At 54.6% G+C, this 19,965-nt stretch overlaps 1 long non-coding RNA gene and 1 pseudogene across 2 annotated transcripts; both read right to left on the reverse strand.

Moving 5' to 3' along the window:
• Window positions 1-723: 723 nt before the first annotated feature.
• Window positions 724-5,357, reverse strand: LOC309622489 (large ribosomal subunit protein uL18 pseudogene; annotated as a pseudogene). The gene is made up of 2 exons: window positions 5,328-5,357; window positions 724-1,667 (listed from the first exon to the last, which is right to left on the reverse strand). The product of its transcript is annotated as a large ribosomal subunit protein uL18 pseudogene (transcript).
• Window positions 5,358-11,438: 6,081 nt separating this feature from the next.
• On the reverse strand, window positions 11,439-19,690 carry LOC309616511. Its single transcript, XR_014237510.1, has 4 exons — window positions 19,535-19,690; window positions 14,807-14,903; window positions 12,614-13,668; window positions 11,439-12,348 (listed from the first exon to the last, which is right to left on the reverse strand). It is a non-coding gene; the product is annotated as an uncharacterized lncRNA (long non-coding RNA).
• Window positions 19,691-19,965: the final 275 nt, after the last annotated feature.

Raw genomic sequence — 19,965 nt, forward strand, 5'->3', positions numbered from 1 at the left:
CACCAAAGTGGTCCTTCGGGCCCCTGACCTGGGGGTTTGAAGCTTGGACACACTCATGTACAGTATAAAAGGATGAACTTTTATTTGCTATCCGGACATCTGTGCACGAGAATCGAGACATCTCCCTACTCAGAACGCAGATAACTGTGTGCTCAGAATCTGGACGTTATTCACGGTAGCTAAAAGGTGGCAACAACCCAAATGTCCATCAATGAATGATGGGTAAACAAAATGTGGTCTATCCACACAGTGGAATATTATTCTGCCATAACATGGAATGAAGCACTGTACATGCCACAACATAGATGAACCTTGAAAACATGATGCTATGGGAAAGAAGGCAGACACAAAAGGCCAGATGGTGCATAGTTCCATTTATATGAGGTACCTGGAATAGACAAATTCATAGACACAAAAGTGGACGAGAGGTTACCCAGGGGCTGGGGGGAGGGGGAAATGGGGAGTTGATGTTTAATGGGTACAGAATCGGCAAATCCAGAAAAGGCAAATCTATAGAGACAGAAGGCAGATTCGTGGTTGCCAGAGGGATGGGAAAATGAGGAGTGACTGCTCAATGGGTATGAGGTTTCATTTTGGGGTGATGAGAAAGTTCTGGAACTAGACAGCTACATAAAATGTACTTAATGCCACTGAATTGCATACTTTAAAAGGTCTACAATGTTAAATTTTATGTTCTGTGTATTTTACCACCTTAAAAAAAACTTTTTTTTTTTTTACTTGTTCAATAAGTTTATTACTGTCTTTATCTGAAAAATCTTCGTAGAAATTGTGGTTTGGTTTATTAACTCTCAGCAGCCCGTTCCTGAGCTCTAAGGAAGCTTGCCTTCTTCTGAGCTACCCGATCTTTCTTCTGGGCAAGTGACATTTCGGGATGGTTCCACCTCTTCTTTTTAACTTCTTTCTTAGGCTTCTTCTCGTACACTGGATTCTCTCATATTGCAGCATGAGCTTTCTTATACATCTCCTCCATCATGTCTGGAGTTACGTTTTTCTTTATGTATTGAGAGAATTGTTTTTTGTAAGCATCTTCATCTTCTTCAATCAGGTAACGCATATAATCTGCAACGTTCTGCCCCATGATGTGCTTTTGGTGTACCTCAGCATTAAATTCTTTGCTTTCTGAATCATAACCAGGGAACCGTTTGGTACTGTGAGGCATAGACAAGCCTCCCTCGACAGCTCCCTCCAGGGCCCCAAAACTTTATTCCCAGTAGTACTCCTGCCAAGCCCTGCATCCAGGTAACAGGTGAAGGCACCAGGTTGACCATCAATGCTTTCCACATTGTATTCATCTCCAGTCACCTCGACTTGGTCTTCATAAATTTTGTCCATACCAAACCTATTAAGAAGCCTGCGTGCCAGCAGCAGGCCAGTACAATAACCTGCAACATAATTTGTCAGGCCAACCTTCACACCATACTTTGGGAGTTCGTGAGCACAGGCTGCACAAACTATCATATCTCCTTCTATACAGGCATAAGCGATCGGACAAATGATATCTCTGTTAGTTACATGACCTGTCGTTCTGCATTTGGGTGGGTTGTACTTGTGTTTACCTTGGATTACCACTCGTTTCCGAGCATAGTAGTTTTGCCCTCTCGCCGTCTTCTAAATTTCACTCGATATCTCTTGAAGTAGGCCTTATTCTTTTTTTTTGTTTGTTTGTTATTTATTTATTTATGGCTGTGTTGGGTCTTCGTTTCTGTGCGAGGGCTTTCTCTAGCTGCGGCAAGCGGGGGCCACTCCTCATCGCGGTGCGCGGGCCTCTGACTATCGCGGCCTCTCTTGTTGCGGAGCACAGGCTCCAGACGCGCAGGCTCAGTAGTTGTGGCTCACGGGCCCAGTTGCTGCGCGGCATGTGGGATCTTCCCAGACCAGGGCTCGAACCCGTGTCCCCTGCATTGGCAGGCAGATTCTCAACCACTGCGCCACGAGGGAAGCCCCTAGGCCTTATTCTTGACAACTTTAACAAACCCCATCCTGTAGAACAGAGGCCCTAGCCGCCACCGAGCTGCAGAACCAGCACGGTTCCAGGGGGGAAAAGGCAAAAAAAAATTTTTTTTTAATGTCTGGGCACCCCGGGGTCCAGTCCCGTGCCCTGAGTCCAGCTCACACTCACGCAAGGCCCTGGGTAGTGACTGTTCCACGCAGCACATTAGAAGCCGGGGACAGTAGGGAGCTGATGAGCCGCCTCGCTCCCTGTGTCATTACCATTAATAATAAACAACAATAGAGTGTATTTTTAAAACTTGCCCTAATGGAGATTCCCAAGCAGCAACCAAAACACTCAGATGACCCACTGGTCCCATAAAGATACTGACACACAAAAGCCACGAGTGCCACGGAGAGCTGGGGCGAGGTGGATGCTTCCTGGCATCTGGGAGATGCCCCTCACTTACCTCCTTCCCCGCCGGTCCCACTCCCCAAAGGCAAGGGAAGGGGTCGGTGTCGGGAGGGGACGCTAGGCCTGTAGCTGCAGGAGTGGAAAGGGCAGTGCTGACCGTTGTGTGCACCCTGGTGTCTTAGACTGGCCTGCAGAGACCATCAGTCCTCTCTGACATATTTCAGGTGGGTCCTGGGCCCTGACTGTGCAGGGGTCATGCTCAAGCCCCCCCAGCAAAGGAGCTGCAGAGCAGGGACTCGAAGTCCTGGCGGCTGGTCCACTCTTAGTTCTTCCATTTCATTCTCAGCAAAGGCAGAGCAGTTACCAACTCAGACTCTGGAGTCAGAGAGACCTCCCCCAGGGAACCCCAGGCCAGGCAAATCCTGGACTTCCCTAGCCTCAGTTTCCCCATCTGTGAAGGAGGCAAAGACAGCACCTCCTCATCAGCTGGGAGAATTACAGAGACGACACATGTGATGTCTCAGCGCTGAGTAAATGGTGACCATCATTCCAAACGTGAAGCCAAGCCTCGGCCTGCATGGGCTCACCCTCTCCCAACCTCCCTGGGTCCACCTGCAGCCCAGGCCGGCACTGGCCAGAGCCCTCTCCACACTGGGCTCTGACATGATGAGGCCCATCCTGATATTGGGCACTCACATGCTTTGTCAGATAACCCTCAAAGCAGCCCTGGGAGGGAGAGACTGCTGTTCCATTTTACAGACAGGAAGACTGAGGTCCAGAGAGGCAGAGAGCTTGCTGGATATGGGATTCAAAAGCGGTAACTTGTGATCCAAGAGCCATTGCTTTTAAGCACTACACGATGACTGACTGGGGTCGGGGATTGCCATGGTACAGAGCAAGGTCCCTGCAATTTTGTGATTCCTGTGCACATTTTTCTGGAGTGAGGGCACATAGCTCATCAAGTTCTCAAAGGGATTACAGGCAGATCTCTGTTTAAGACCCAGCTTCTCCACATATTGACTCTGTGGCCTTGAGCATGTCACTTCCTCCCTGGTGCCTCAGTTTCCCCATTTTTCAAATGAGGGGTTTGACTGGAAAAATCTCTAAGTTTCCTCCAAGCACTGGCACTCGCTCATTCCTGGATCCTCCTATTAGATTCTCTCTTCCCTCCACCTCCCTCCTCACTCCTCATCCTAGTCCTGGCCTCCCTGACGTAGCCTTGCAAACAGCTACAGGCCCAGCCGGCAACCACATCAAGGGCCAGAGGAAAGCCCATCCCTAACTAGGGGAGGTCAGAGAGAAGGCAGCTGACACCCAAGAGCTTGGGGCTGGGCCTACTCTGCCTCTTTCTCCCCAGAGTTCCCTGATCCCATTCCTCTTCTGTGGTCAACAAGGACCCCCGCTAGACCCTGTCCAGAGGCCCCAGATCCCCTCGGTGACCCCTGAGCCAGCCACAGCCCACCCATCCGGTGAGATTTAATTGATTTCAATTGACAACCATAACAAGAAATCTCTTTTGGGAAACTTCGGAAATGGACTGGAGGCCATTAGGAAATTTACTTTTGCGAATATGATGTTTAATTAGCAATACCAATAAATTAATAGGAGAATCTTGCTGCGGTTCTGGGTTCATAAAACACCAGCCTCAGTCGGCAGGAGAATGCAGCAGCCCGAGGCTGCCCGAAGGGAGAGGACAAGGCCATCGGCTCATTGCCAGCAGCGCCCCCGCCCCCTCAGCCCCCAGCCCATCCCTTGATGGAGTGGGGGGCGGGGCAGGAAGAGGCCAGCATGGACTGGGGAAGCGGGAGGGTCTGAGTTCATAGCCCGCCTCAGCCACTTATTCCTTGGAGAAACCACTCAGCTTCCGAGCCTCCGTGTCCTTATCTGTCAAATGGGGACATTGATCATAATATCCACCTCCCAGGGTTGTCGTGAAGATTAAAGGAATTAATATGGGTAAAAGCACAGAGAACAGAAAGAAGCTGGCACAAAATAAGTGTTACTTATTACTGCTGCTGCTGCTACTATTATTATTATTAATGGGATAACAAATGGGAGGCACCTGGCATGGAGGAAGGGCTTGATAAATACTAGGTGTTACTGGCTTTTAATTTTTCTTTCCTGAGCCTAACCCGCTCTTCTGGGCTCCTGGGTACCTAGCATGGTCACCCTGATGGCGCTTTTACTACCAGAGTCACTGGCTCTCCACGGGCGGAGACCATGTCTTGCTTATTGCCGTATCCCCGGCCCTGAGCAGGCATTGGAACACATTTGTTTGTTTTTTTGTTTTTTTAAAAGTCTGTTCGGATATTTTTTTTAAAAAAAAATATTTACTTATTTGACTGCGCTGGGTCTTAGTTGTGGCATTCGGGATCTAGTTTCCCGACCAGGGATGGAAGCCAGGCCCCCTGCACTGGGAGCACGGAGTCTTAACCACTGGTCCGTCAGGGAAGTCCCTGGAAGATGTTTGTAAACAAGCACAGATACTCAGCTCTGACAGTCGCCTCCCCAGCCTGCAGACCGTCCATGACTGCTGATTACTTCCAGGATTTCGCTCGGGCTCCTCGGTGCCGCCCCCGTGGCCCGTGTGATCTGGTCACCTGTCTCCCACCTCCTGGGCCTGAGGCTCCATCTTCTGCCACGAAGCCGGGCTTCCCCACTCCATGCCAGCTCCCTCCTGCCCCTAGGTCTCTGCACGTGCGGGGTACTCTTGGAGTGTCCTTCTCTGGCTGATAAACTTCTGTTCCTTCACCAAGACCCAGCCTTATCCAGTCCCCTCTGACTCCAAGCCTTGGGGGGGCTTGGAACCAGGAGGTCTTAGTCACCAGACCCCCTCCTCCTCCTCTTTTTCCATGCCACCACCACCGTGCGCAGCACTTGTAACGGGGACTTGCTGGTCCATCCCTTCAGAGGAGCTGTGCATGGCCCCTGAGCCTGTCCCCTGGAGGCTCAGATTACTCACCTTCTCTGGGTCCTGGAAGACCCGCTCCATGCCTCCTCTCAAGGAGAAAACTTCCCTGGCTGTTTCTCCAGCTTCCACGCTCCCACTTGGTTCCTACCTCTACCACCATGTTTCCCACTGTGTTGTAATAATTCGGCCGCCAGTTGTCTCTCCCCCTAGGTCTTGGTTCAGAACTGGGCCTTCTATCTCTTGTTCTCTCCAGGAATAGAGCGTGCTCTGCCCAAATGGATGAATAAACAAATGAATGAAACAGGGAGTGGGTTTAAATGTTGCCTCCTCCAAGAAGTCCTCCCTGGTCATCCTGGCTCTATTTGTATTCATCGCATGTACTTATCGTCTGTCTCCCCCACCAGATTGCCAGCTCTTAAAAGGCAGGTACCGTCTTGTTTTATTTACCATGACCTTCCTGGCCTCTCTCCTGGAGGCTGTCACATGGCTTTGCTAATACATATTCACTTGATAAATGAATGAATGAATGAGTAAATGAGTATCCGAATGCATGAGGGACTGAGTGAATGAATCAATGACAAACTGACTGGAGAATGAATGAACAAACGCGTGAAAGAATGAATGGATGTGACCATGAATGACAGGTGGAAAGTGCTTCCCAGGGCTGGGGACAGAGCCCAGCTTCTCCCGAGCCCTGGCCGCCATGAAGATCTTGTTTCCCCAACTGTTTATTAAATTGTGTGAAGTGTATAGAAAACACAACAATAATTAAAGCAGACACAACAACAGGTAATTAATTGCATTTCCAAAATTTGATCCATGCATATGAATGAATGGGAGGTCACCGATTCAGCCACAGAGGAGCCCCCATGCTCCCCCGTGCTCTCCAGGGAACAGAGGTGGGGGGGGGGGGAATCTCTGTAGGGTGGAGCTTGCAGAGGTAGAGAGGACATCCCTGGGGAGACCGTCTCCTCTTTCTCACCCCCTCTCCTTGGCAACACAGATCCAGGTCGCGGGGGATGATTTAAGTGATGGGGAAGATGAGTACGGCGGGAGGGATACTCCCAGGAGCTCACAGCCACAGGAAGTCCCTCGTGGGGGGAGGTGACCACTAGCTCAGCACAGAGCAGGAGATGGGTCCCCAACCCAAGTCCACTGGCAGCATGAGGAGACCCTGGGGTGCGTGCTTAAAAATGCAGAAGCTCAAATCCTCGCCCGGATACTCTGAGTCGGAAGGTCTGAATTAAACCTGTATCCAAATTTAAAGCAAGCTCTCCAGTCATTCTGGAAGCTTTGGGAACTTCTTGCTGGCTAACCTCTGGCAGTCCCTCAGGTCCTAGGCCCAGAACTACCCTTTCTCCTCACTGCCTGCTGCCCCCACCCCCGCAGTGCCAGGGGCAGGACAAAGTCTGGTTTGGAGGACAGATGGCCTGGAGTCCAGGATGATGGACGGCGCAGAGCTGCCAGCCCCACCCAGCCATTCAATATTAAGTTACCACGGCCGGCAGGAAGTTTGGACAGTGTGGGGGGGTGAGGTCCCTCTAGGCCCCAGGACAGAGAATTGAGTTTCTGGCTCAAGATTCTGCTAGGAAAATGGCCCCTCCTCCAGGAAGCCTTCTCAGCCCCAGGCTAAGTTGAATACCCAGTCTCTGGGCTCCTAAAAAGGCCAGGAGACCTACCTCTCTCTCAGCACTCATTCTGTGGAAAAGTGAGCTCCCTTCCTCCCCCTTGACAAGGCTGGGGCTGAGTCTGGCCCACCTCTGACTCCTGAGCCCGGGTGTGGCCTAGAGTGGGCACTGGTGCTGACAAGTGTAGCAGGCAAAAGGAAGGGAACTGGGGTGGGCACTGGGCCCTGCCTTGTCCTTCCGCCTGCCCCAGAGGGCACCCGCAGCTTCTACCAACAGCCCCCATCACTCCGACTTGAGCACCCCAAGGACATCTCTCTGGCCGGAGGAGCAAGCTTGGCCCCCCTGTGACTCTCATTCAACCAATGAACCAGTGACAGATGGAAGTTGGTGGATAAATCGCACCCCGCCCCCTCCGCCCCAACACTCTCACCTTGGGACAGTTCTGAGCTGTGCTCTAGTCTCTGCAGGAGTCTTGAGCCCTGGCTGCTCACAGTGGCAACTGCTCATTGACACATTTTCCTCGTCTTCTGCACCCCCCCCCCGCCCCCGCCCCCGTTCTCCTTGGAGATCCCTCTCAAATGGCACTGATGGCAGAGACCTTCAGTCCTCTCTGACATATTTCAGGTGGGTCTGCAGGGTCTGCAGATCCCTGGTCTGCTTTTGGGGAGACCCAAACTAAAAGAGCCACCAAATGAGGACCCCAACTTACTAACAAGAATTATCCTGGGAGGACCCTGGGTTGTCCTACAAAGCCCTGCACATCCCTCCACTCGCCTGGCCCATGCAGCCCCCTGTGATATGGGTACTGCTTTTATTCCCAGTCTACAGATGAAGAAACAGAGGCTCAGAGAGGTCAGACTTGTTTGGCTGAGGCAACAGAGCAAAGCAAAGGGAGACAGGGGCTGGAACCCGGGCCTCACTTGAAGGAGCAAGATTCCAGGGTGAAGGTTGCTAACAGGTTGTCAGGTTTCATCGCCCTGAACTGTCGTTTTCTTAAGAGTCAGAACTATTTGGGAAACTATTGGAGGACCATATATTTCCCGTGTGTGGTTATACCTGCCATCCCTGGGGCACTTAAGCTTGCAACCCATTTGTAGTGACCCAGACCAAGTGCTGCCCCAAGATTCCACAAGGAGGGCTGTAGTCCAGCTCAGGATTCAAGTCAGATCTCCTGGGGGTGGGGTCCAGGACACAAGAGGACTGTCTGGGAAGAGGCTGGAGTTCCTCCTCCCAGCTCCAGGCCTCTTGGCTCATCCCTGCCTCAGGCTCTGAAGAGCGTAAGCCTGGGTTCAGATCTGAGCTGTGTGATCTTGGGCCCTTGACTGTACCTCTCTGAGCCTCGGTTTCCTCATCTGTAACATGGGGCTCAGAGTCCAAGTTCCCAGGGCGTTGCTGGGACTAGAGATCCTAACACGTGCCAACCTTTCAGCAGGTGCTCAACAGATGGGCTGGAGACACTTCCCAGATGCCCAAGGTCCTGGCCTCTGGAATGGCCGCCCCTCCTTTCTGGCTTATTAAGGCTAGGCAATGGGTCAGGCGACAGGAGGAATGACTGGGGGTGAGGGGGTGTCAACAGAGTCTGTTCTCAAGGAGGAGAGGCTGTGAGGCCCTGCTCCCCAGGGGCTTGCATGACTGGGAGTAAAACAGCCGCTCAAGCTCAGCAGAGACCTCTGGCTCCCTTCTCATTACCTGCCTGTTAGGACACAGTGGGCTTGGGGAACAGGCAGTCGTGGTGGTGGAACCCCAGAGATCACAGCCATTGGGGGACACTCCAGGCCTGGTGGGGACCTGCTCCTGATTATCACCCTTGACCTGTGCCCTCTGCCACCTGGCATCTCCAGGTGGAGGGCATCCAAGAAGGTCCATTCCTCCCCAAAAAGAGGTTCCCAGGAAGACACTTCCAGGACCCTTATTCTAAAATGACAGACGCCCACATATACATAGTGGGCTTTCCTGTATTTCAACTTAAAAAAAAAAAAAAAAGCATCTCAATGTTCTAAATGTTCTACAGAAACTTGGAAACACTTGTGATAGTGTTGGCATTAATTTTTTGATAACATCAACTTAATCAGATAATTACATATTTAGATATTTACCATGAGCTATAGAGACCAAAATGTCACCAAATAATTTGCACTAATTTTTATAAGCAGATTAAGCCGCGTTCTCTGCTCTCCCTTGCCTTCCAGCTGGTCTTTCCTGAGGCTGCACTCCCGGCCCAGCCCAAATCCGGGTGCAGAAGCCCTGGGGTGAGAGGGAGTGGGCTTCTCCATCCCACCTCCACCCGGGGATCGGATCCCTAAGAGACCACGCAGGCCTGCCCCAGGCTCTGTGCAGCCTCCCCGACCGCCCCAAACGCCCCCAAAAGTGGCCCTCCGTCTTGGGGTGGGTGGAAGCTGCTCCCCAGACATGGAGGGAGGGAGGGAGGGTGCCCTGGAGAGGATGAGGACTAGGCGGCTGGATCCCGGAGGCAGGACAGGGAGGGAAGTTCCCTCCCTGGATGCCCTGGGCGGGGAAGTGAGATCTGCCGCGTCCACCTGGTCCCGGCGAGGTCCGGGGCGCGGCGGGGCCGTGTCCCCGCGGAGCCCGCGGCCGCCGGTAGGGGGCGCCTTGGTCATGCATTATTCATCGCCGAGCCGCCCGCCCGCCGCCTCCCTCGCTTTCCCGGCGCAGGCTGCGGGCTTCGCGGAGGAGCGGGAGCGCGTAGCCTTCACAATATTGTGGCAGCTCCGCGAGTGACGGCTCAGGGGAGGCGGGGGTGCGCAGCCTTGGCGGCAGGCAGCGGGCGCTGGGGCTGGGAGGGGTCCGGGGGGTGGGGGCGATGCTGGGTCACACGGCTCAAAGGGGGCTCAGGCAGGGAGGGGGTGGTGAGCGTAAGGGCAGAGCCTTTAGCGTCTGTCGCTCCGACCGTCCATCCATCCTTCCATCAAGTCAACTAACGCCTAGGAGCATCTGCTCTGTGCCTGGTGTAGGGGATATAAAGGTGAACGGGGCAGGCAAGGTCCCTATCCTTAAAAACTTAATCTCCAAGTCGGGGGAAGAGAGGTAAAAAGCACGTAAACGCAAATTAAGATAATCCCAGTTACTGACAAGTGCTCTGCTTAAAACACGCAGGCGTGATAGGGAGTGTGTGTCAGTGGCTGTCTAGGTGGCCAGGGAGGGCTTCTGTGAGAAGGTGACCTTTGTGCAGAGATCTGAAGAACGGCAAGGAGGCGCCTGACCTTGGCCAGTCCCTGGGCTTCCGGGGCCTCTCCTTGCCCCGCCCCTGGCCTCCTAGGGGTGCTATAAGGGTCAACCCCCCACACACTCCAAGAAGCAAGGAGGAAGGTGAGGCTCCAGTTCCGGCTGAGGGCTCAGTCAGGGGGCACCCCTGCTCAGCCTGCATCTGGGCTGCAGGTACCAGCCCAGGGGGAGGCAGGAGGCCAGGCAGCCAGCCCTGGAGCCGTGGGCATGGGTGTTGAAGGGAGCGGGTTCCAGGGGTGCCCTCCCTACCCCGGCGCGGGGCCTGGGCTGGGGAAGCCTAGAGTCACGGAACCTTGGCATCTCAGCCCTGTATGGGGGTCTCACCACTCCACACCCCTCCCCCCAGGCCTCCCAGGTCTCTGCTCCAGGCCGGCAGGGGGCCTGGAGGGCGTGGGCTCCGGGTCATCACCAGCATCGGATTTCCTTTCACTTGTGCAAAGACTGGTTGACGCCTGAGCACATCAATATCCTTAATGACAGTGAGAGGAACTGGGACTCCAGTCGGCCGGCGCCCCCCTCCGCCTCCCCTCGCCCCCTCCCCTCCCCACTCACTCTTCCCCTCCTTTCCTGCCTTCCTTGTCTCCTCTCCCCTCTCTCCCTCCTTTCTCACTCACACCTCTCTGTCTCCCTCCTTCCCTCTTTCCTCTTTCTCTGTTTTGGTATCTTTCCTCTCTTCTTTCTTGCCTTTCTCTCTGTCTCCCTCTTCCCCCCTCGTCTCCCCTCCCCTCCTTTCCCCTCCTCTCCTCTTCTCTTTCTCTCTGCCCCCCTCCCAGGACCCCACAGCCCTTGTGCATTCACAGACTTTCACCCCACACCTCTGGGGGGGCCCCAGCTGGGCCAGTCCCTCTGTCTGTCCATCCCCAGCTGGGCCCCGATGCCCCATGTTGGGAGGCAGCCAATGCCTGGAGGCAGGGCCCACGTGGTGAGGCCCAAGGAGAGGAGGCTGAATCTCGGCAACCCCGGCCCCAGAGGCACACGAGCTTCTGCCTTCCGTGTCCCACGCCACGCTGAGAAATTAAAAAGCCAAGTTAGGGTGTGGGGCGCCACGGGAGAGGGGAGAGTTTGGGGAGGATCTTCTGTTTTGTATTTTTTATGACCATATATAATTTCGCGTTTCTCCCCTCAGCCCCTGCCTCCTTGGCTCCCAGATGTGTCCCACATTGAAGAATTATCTCTCCTCCCTAGAGTGAAATAAATGCAATCAATATGAGTATTGCTCTCAGGGCCTTGAAATATTACATTAATGTTCCATGTGGTGACATTTTAGCTGGAATTTTCAAATACATTATGATGGTTCAAATTAATATTTATCAGATCAGCTTTTATATTTTGCAAAAGAGAGAGAGCGAGAGAGGGAGAGAGGGAGAGAGAGAAAAGGAAAGACAGAGAGAGCATTATTAAAATACAAAATGCAGATCAAGTCTAAAATCGATGGTCCATTTTCCCAGCACTTTCCAGGGGCTGTCTTTAGCTTTCTGGGTTTGTTTTTAAATTTATTGGTGTTTCAGGCAAATCTATTGGGCTCCCTCAGCCCCCTGGTTGGCCTCCCCTCCTGACTGCTTCTTGCAGGCTTACGGGCCCTTCCTTCTCTGCCTTTCTCTCTTTATTATCCTGAAATGTAAATTACGACATTAGCCCGGTCCTTATTTTTTTTTAAACTCTCCGATGATTAAATCTGCTACACGACATCCTTGTCCTTTCTATAAATTAAATCATCTTGGCTTTGCACCTCCAGCTCAGGGCAGCCGTTGCCCGGGTGTCACGGCACCGGGCAGCTGCGGCTGAGGGCTGGGGTCCTCGTCCCTCTCTGGAGCGGGACACTGGGGGCCTTTGTGGGGGGGGGCAGGGAGGCTGCCTTCCTGACTCCCCATTTTTCTGTAAATAAGAAACGTGGACTGGAGAGAGGAGGTGGTGGCAGTCGTGGCTTCCACTTTATTTCAGTCACTTCCAAACTGATTACTCTGTGAAGTGGAAAATCTGGGCAGATGAATGGTTTAATTCTCCTTTTCTTTTGCTTTTTTCCCCTCCGCCTCCAGTTTTGTTTTGGTTTGGTCTGGTTTTTGCCCCATCTTCTTTTTGCATCTTTTCTCCCTTCTCGGAGTTGTATTCATAAAATGACTCAGAAGCTCTTTTTCACGAGGCGCACGCGTGGCAAGCCAGCTGGGAGACATTCCCAGGCCCGACCCGGCTCTGCCTGGGAGCTGCAGGGGTTAACAATGCCCGCTCCAGCCCTCCACTTTTTCTCTTTGATGATTTTCTATTTCCTCCCTCCTCAAGTTCTGGGTGAGAGTTTGAACTAGCATGAGCTTTTATGGTCATGTACACAAAGGTACATACACACACACACACACACACACACACACACACACACACACACTCATGCACTCACCCGCCCCCCCACGCACACCCAATGGCAGCTCGCACATGTGCACGCGCAAACGCGCACACAAACCCAGCAATATAGACCTCTGAGAGGATCTGCATAAGAGAGCTGCCCTCCTGATTTCTCTCCGCTGCTGATCCGGCCAAAAGAACGACAGGAAACTTAAAAAAGAAAAGGAGGAGGGATCGATTATTCGACCTGTACTTGAACCCGACTGAAAGAGATAAAGCAGAATTTTCAATAGGTCCCCTGCCCTTTTCACCAGGAGGGAAAGAGGAGAAGAAAAACAAGAGATATTTATATGACAGCAGCTGCTGAAAATAGCATTTCAGAGCCATAAAAAAAGGCAAAAAGAAATTCAACGGTAGAAAAGGCAAGAAGCTCCTCGTCTGCTCCCCAAAAGGCCAGGCAGGCAGCTAGTGTCTGGGGCTGGAAATGCACGCATGCCTTCTATAGATCTGTTTGAAATTATACTTGTCATTGAGGGGGAATTTATGCTTCTATTGATCTGCAAAAGGAAAATATTAAATGGTTTGGTTTTGATCTTTTGGTGACCCCAAGGTCAAGGGTAGTAGCGGATTAGTATTCATAGAATTCATCACGGAATTGCAGCCTGCATCCACTTTATGCAAACATGCTCAAAACACGCCTGGTGAAGCAGGCAGCAAATGGCCAATGACAAGGAAAGAGTCAGCGGCACCCCCTCCCACGCTGTAGGGCTTGCCTGCTTCCCACCCCTCGGGGAGAAAAAGAAAGGACCAGCACTGGCCCGCTATCCCGTTGGATGGATGAAAACACCCCGGGACGCAGGGGCTTGTACAGAAGGCGGGGTTTCCCTTTGGAACACAAGGAAGTTCAGAAGATCACCTGCAATGGGGGTTGTGGTGTGGGTCTGAGAGACCCAGGAACACCGACAGTGGGGGTCCAGGCAGGTAGGAAAGGGCACCCATACCTGGAGCAGGACACCGCCCAGAAGGCGATGACCAGACACGCAGGTGACACGCGTGCACATACACACTCAGCCCGTGGAAACCCGGGTCTTTCCTGGAGGGACGGATACGGCGTGCTGGCCAGCAGGCTGAGAGCTCCACTCCTCTCCAAGGGTGACATTGCCTCTCGTTCCACGCTGAGGAGCGTCCTTAGTGAAAAGAAAGAGAGAAAGGCCAGGCATACGTGCTGCCCTGCTCCACCCAGGCCCTTCGGCTCTCCGCCAGTGGCCACGGAAACTGTGTCCAAATGTGTGTGCAAGGGGGACACGCGTGGAGCCCCTGGGGACGGGCCACAAACACCCCTCCCCACCCTGAGCTCAGCACACAAGTGCCCTCTTAGCAGAGTCTGTCCCCAGTGGTGGGAACATTTGGTCAGTAACAGTCACTTGCCAACGAACTAAAAATAACCCACCCAGCGTATCCCTGCAATGGCAGGAATTCTGGCTGGCCCTTGTTCTGCCGGCTGATCGGCAGAACCCCGCCGGTGGGGCGTACAGATCCCGACTCCCATGGGGGCCAACAGAGCAGACCTCTGGGGGCAACCCAACGATGCTTGCTGTCTTTACGGGGATGCTGGCTACTTCTGCGCTTTACCAGCTTATCATCTCACTGACCACTCACAACAACCCAGCAAGGCAGGGGTTGTTAATATCCCATTGTATAGATGAGGAAACTGAGGCTCAGAGAGGCGGAGTCACCTGCTCAAGGGCTTGGCTCTGTCCTGACGCCAAAGACCACACTCTCTTAACCGCTTTGCTCTAATGGCCTGGCACCATTTGGGCAAATTCCAGGGTTGGTTCACATTTCAGGTTCAGGAGGAGGGGAGTTTGGGATGAGGACGGGGGCGTGGAGGCCTTTGGGGATCCGGGGGCTGTGGGGAGGGAGAGGTAGAGCGGCCCCCAGCCCTGCCGCCCCGTCCCTGCGAAGGAAAACAGCGTTCTGCCTATTAATCATGTTTCATTTATATTAGCTTGACTCGATCTACTGTATATTTGAAATGGATTTAATTTTAGATCACGCACTATGGAAGGGGGCCAGTTTGGTGTAAGGAGCATTATGAATATTTTCCATAAGCTGGATATACATTATGCAGGGACAGATATACGAGCAGAGGCCCAGGGCTCCTGGCTGGGGGAAGGGGCTGAGCTCTCCTGCTTCCCCGCCACTTCCCTGCAGCCCAGGGTCACAGGGCTTCAGAGGGAGCCCTCTCTGGCCCTTGTCCCCGTGAGGGTGATGGGGGTATCTCAGCCCCATCTTTCCACCGCCCATGAGTTCATCCCCACTGACCTTGAAGTCGCTGCTTCTCCTGGCTCCCGGTGGAATTGCCAGCCTGGGAGGTGTGTGTAAGGAGGGAGGACCCCAGAGCCGTGGGAGACGCAGGGCCCTGCCGGAGGTACAGGAGAGGGTGTGGGATTGGAAGGGAGGGGACCTCCGGAGCCCCACCTTCAACCCCAAGCTCTGATGGAGACAGAGGAAGCCCAGCTCCTGGCTGCCCAGCCGTTGCGTGGGCAGGTCCAATCCAACCTTCCCCAGAGCCCCACTGAGCCTGGGCTGAGGTCCTCCCTTTCCTGGGAACAGGCCTTGGGCCTTGCCCCTTTTCCAAGGGCACCAGCGCCAGGGGGCCCCCCTGGAGGAAATGAGAGCTCGTGGGGGTCAGGGGACAAGCCCATGGACACACAGCGGGGGAGCAGCAGAACGGGGTCACAGCCTCCTGCCCTGCAGCTCTGGGTTCTGCCCTCCCCCTGCCCCCCCTGCGTCCGTCCCCTCCATTACCTCCACCTGGACAAGTGGAGTGAGAACCCTCGCGCCTCCCAGGTGATTTCTGTACTCCTCACGCCTCCCACCCCTACCCCAGGGCTCCCACCCCTGTTCGTTCCCTCTGCTCCAACTTTCCCGCGTGGGAGCCAGGCATCGCGCAGCGCTTTACAGATGGAGGAAACTGAGGCTCAGGTGGGTTGTGACTTTTATACTCAAACTTAAACCTGTTCTCTCCCTCCACCCTCCAGCCTGCATCCCCACCTGGCCTGCCCATCCAGGCTCCCCAGGCTGCACACGCTCCAACTCCAGCATGCTCACCGCCCCCATCACCACCACTGCTCCATCCTGCCACAAATACCACTCAGGGCGGTCCCTTCTCTCCAATGCCCCCCGCCCTCTAGTCCAAGTGGCCACCGTCTCTCTCCTGGAGTACTGTGAGGGCCTCCTGGAGGGTCTCCAAAGCCCCCTGCCAACTCCAGTCTGTTCTCTGCACTGTGGCAGGAGAGACCTTGTTCGAAGCAGCATGGTTACATTGTACACTCCTCCCGGGCGCCTACCATCAGATCCCAAATCGTACGCTGGCCAAGAAGGTTCATCGGGGAGTGGACCCTGCCGACTTCCCCAGGGTCACCCCCTCATCTACAGCTCCATTTCCGATCTCCATGGTCTAGAAAGGCTCTTGACCTGCCATGTGCTGTGGTCCCTCCACCACAGGACCTTGGCACAAGCCAGGCCCACTGCCTGGATCACTGCCCTTCCCACTTCGCCTGCCTAACTTCTCTTTAACCCTCAGGCTCTACTTCAGCTTCCCCAGGAAGACTCTGATCACACACCTCCCCCCGCAATACAATCTAGGTCAAACCCCACTTTTGCCTTTTGCAAATCCTACAGCCATAGGGGATATGTGGGGTCCACACCCAGCAGGCAAGACTCTGGGTGGGCACTGGGCCCGTGCCATGGGTGGGTACCAGCTGAGCCGCTGCCTCTCCACCATCCCCACATCCATAAGTTCCTCCATCAGCTTGGCATATAATACACCCGTCACCCACCCCAGCCCGTCTGGCAGCCTTTCAGAAGTGGCATGCGACGCTTCCCTTATTCACTCTTAATTTAAGGTTTTGTGAGTTGTAATAACCCCCCTTTCCCCCAAATCACTGGGGATGGGACCTCCACGTCAGCCCAGGGCCAGGGGAGCTGAAGGGTAATTGCATTGCACATATGCTAATGGTTGTCTGGAGAAGACAATGGCAACTGGGGACTGGGATGGGGCCTCACTCCACCCAGACTGCCTGCCTGCAATGTTGGAGGGGGGGCCTGGCGGGGTTGGGGGTTGGAGTCATGAGCCAGCTGGGAGCATCTGGGGGACTGTGGGCCCACAGTCCACAGTAGAGGAGAAGATGAGAGGGACTAACGTCCCAGTCTAGAGGGCTTGATGGGGGACCGATGCCCTGGGAAGGGGGGAAGAACACTCTTCTTCCCCCAATTCCTCCTGCCCCACCTGCTCCCTCTTTTCTGGGGCCAGAGATGGCTCCCAAGGAGAAGGAGAATCTGGGAGAATGGACATGGGGGAGGTGGGGGTCACACAAATCCTGCTTCTGCCTCCCACAAGCTGTGTGACATTAAACAAGCCACTTAACCTCTCTGAGCCTCAGTTTTCTCATCTTTAAAAGTCTTTTTTTATGAGTATCTGCCTCTAGCTTGTTCTGTATATCAAAAGAGATAATACACAGACGTAAATTGCAGAGGGCTTGGCACACCTAGGTCCTCAACAAGTTAACTTATTGCTGAAGTTTTTATACTATTAATCCACTGTGGATCTGCCCACAGTCTGTGATGAGGTAGAGTGTGGGATCCTGGCTTCCTACCTGGAGAGGAGGTGCCTCCAGGATGGAAGGAGGGTCTTGAGGCTCAAAGGTCACCTCCTCAGAGAGGCCTCTGCCACCACCCCTCCGAGGAACCTTGCTTTTAATCTCCATGGTGGCATGCTCTTGCCTCCTTCGCTGAGCTTATTCCAGCATGTACTGTAACTAAATATTTGTTTTCTCGCTTCTTGTCTGTTCCTGTCTCTAGACTGTGGGTCTATCAGGGTACCTGGAACAGTGCCTGACACATAGTAGGTGCTCAATGAATATTTGCCAAATGAATGAGTAATTGAACGAGGCCCGGGCAAAAATGTGGGAGGCCGAGGGTATGTGGATAGGGGGTTCACGTGGGGTGGGGAGCGGTCTCTTGGGCCCACCTTACCTCTGTCTTTGGCCTCAGGAGCAAGCCTTGCCCACCCAGGTTCCCGTCCCTGTTCTGTCACTGGAATAGACCTTTCCTGCTTCCCTGTGGATTCAGGAGCTGGCGAGAAGGGCTGGTGGAGAGCTGGGATGACCTCTAGGTATGAGTGTGGGATGGAGGGCCCTTTCCAGGTTGGGTGCCCCCAGTGTTCCCTCCCAGGCTCTTCCAACTGCCTTAGGCCACACAAGGTGTCTGAGGCCCCTCACCTCCCTAGCTCCTGAGGCTAAAGCATCCCCAGGGTGGCTCAGCTGTCCCTCGTTAGGGTCTAAACAGAGACCTGACATCCCTTCCCTAGGGAGGCTGCAGCCCTTGAAGGGAGAGACAGGGCCCAGTATTTTAAGCAGATTTCACAGGGTCTGGGCACGCCTGGGCGGCTCATTATGGTGGCCAAGGATGATGATGAAGAAGCTTTGGCTGTGCCCCCTCCCACGGCCCCTGCCCCACTGCCATGGTCTGCTGGGTACCAAGATACCCAGATCTCACACCCAGGGCCTCCCCGACTCCAGCACCGAAGAGAGGCGAGAGGCCAGTAGCCCACTCCTAGCCCAAGCCAAGAGGGGTCTGAGCCAGGCCAGCCTCCGCCCGCCAGGTGGGGGAGGCCTGTGGGTCCTCCGTGGGCCACGGGGACACCAGTGACTCTAGAGAGCTGCCCGCTCCACCTTACAGGCCCCACGGCGAGGCCCAGGCTGAAGTGTAGCTCCTCTCAGAACTTCTGAGGAGGGGGACTTCCCTGGCGGTCCGGTGGTTAAGACTCCGTGCTTGTACTGCAGGGGCCATGGGTTCGATCCCTGGTTGGGGAACTAAGATCCTGCATGTCGCGTGGCTTGGCCAAAAAAAAAAAAAAAAACAATTCTGAGTAGTGAGGCTGAGGGAGAACACAGATCTGCTGATGATGACTCCGGAGGATGTGCTGGAAGGGTGGGGGTTCTGTGCCAGAGAAAGAGCCAGAGGGAGTGGGGAGAGACAGGGAGAGGAGAGAGGGCGAGAGAGAGGGACAAAAAGAGGCAGATCTATCTAGAACAGGATAGGGAGAGAGAGAGCAAAGAGAAAACAAGGGAAACAGAAACAGACACACTCTGAGAGATGGCAGGGAGGAAGGAGAGAGAGAGTAGGAGTCACTCAGAGACAGAGAGACACACGCTTGAGGAAACCGAGGCAATGAGCAGGAGGGGGAGGCCAGCGGGAGCCTGTGTGTGCGCGAGGCAGGCTGGGAGATGGAGTGAGCGTGGGGCCCAGCGTGTCTGGGCCTGTGCACGAGGGGTCTAGTACCGTCTGAGCACGCTGCCAGGCACGGAGTCGTTTGGACGACCCTTGCCGGATCTGATGGAAAATGGAGCTGTAGGGGAGGCAGGTGTCTTGCATCCAAGAGAATGCGTGCCCTCCTCGTGGGACTATTCCTGCGTGTCTGTGATCACACGTGCGGCCTGTGCACGCGTGTAAATGTGTGATGACGTGCAGGAGGGCAGGGTTCCGTTCCCCCTCAGCTGTCCCCACGCCCCCTCGGTGAGGAATCCATGTGTTGCCGGCCCCGGCTGGTGGGCTGCAGGGCCAGGATGGGTGGGCAGCCTGACACATGCCCTCACGGGGTGCGGGGGGAGGAGGCCAGAGAGCTGTCAGCAGCCAAGAAGCGGCGGGCAGCGAAAGTGAGCCATAAAAGGGCCACTTCTCCCGGCCGCTGTTCACTTGACACTCTCTAACCCAGAAGCCACCTGTTCAGCCATCAGTCACCCAAGGAAAACACAGCTTTCCTGAAAACGGGAATTGGACAGACAGTCCCAGGAGGGGGTGAGCATGGGGGAAATGACTGCCCTCTGCCACTTCCAGGGGGCCCCCAGGCTCACCCCTAGGTAGGGTCGGGCGGGGTAGGCTGGAGGGTGGCATCAGGCCTCAGAGAGCCAGAAAAACCAAACACACACCCCACCACTCCCAACTTGGCACCAACGTGGCACGTTTGGGGGGCCCAGAATTGCTCACCTTGGGGTGATGAAGGAACGGCCCTGGATGGAGTGGCTTAGCAAGGGCCGTGCCCTGGAGGAGCTGTCACACAGGCTCTGCGTCCCCGCGTGGGGACGGGTCAAGGGCAGGCGTGGGGTAGGGGTGTCATGGAGGGAGGCTGGACCTTGGGGGGCGGGCAGGGCTGCTGGGGCAGGGGAGGGACCTGGCCTGGAGGCAGGCCTGGGGCTCTGCCCAGCAGTGGTGCCCGGCCAGTGGAGGCCCCGCCATGCCCCGCCGTGCCCCGCCTCGGGTAGCTTGTTAATTTCATCGTTTAGCCCGTTTATGGTGTTCCCAGTTGCTGTTGCTTTTATAAACAAGCATTTTGGTGACCTTCCCCTCCGGACATCAGCTCCGCAAGAATCCCGAGCCCTGAACATTTATAAATAAGCCTTCTCTCAAGTTCCACAACA

The sequence above is a fragment of the Balaenoptera borealis genome, assembly GCF_965194805.1.
Source record: "Balaenoptera borealis genome assembly, chromosome: 1".
Classification (NCBI taxonomy): Eukaryota; Metazoa; Chordata; class Mammalia; order Artiodactyla; family Balaenopteridae; genus Balaenoptera; species Balaenoptera borealis.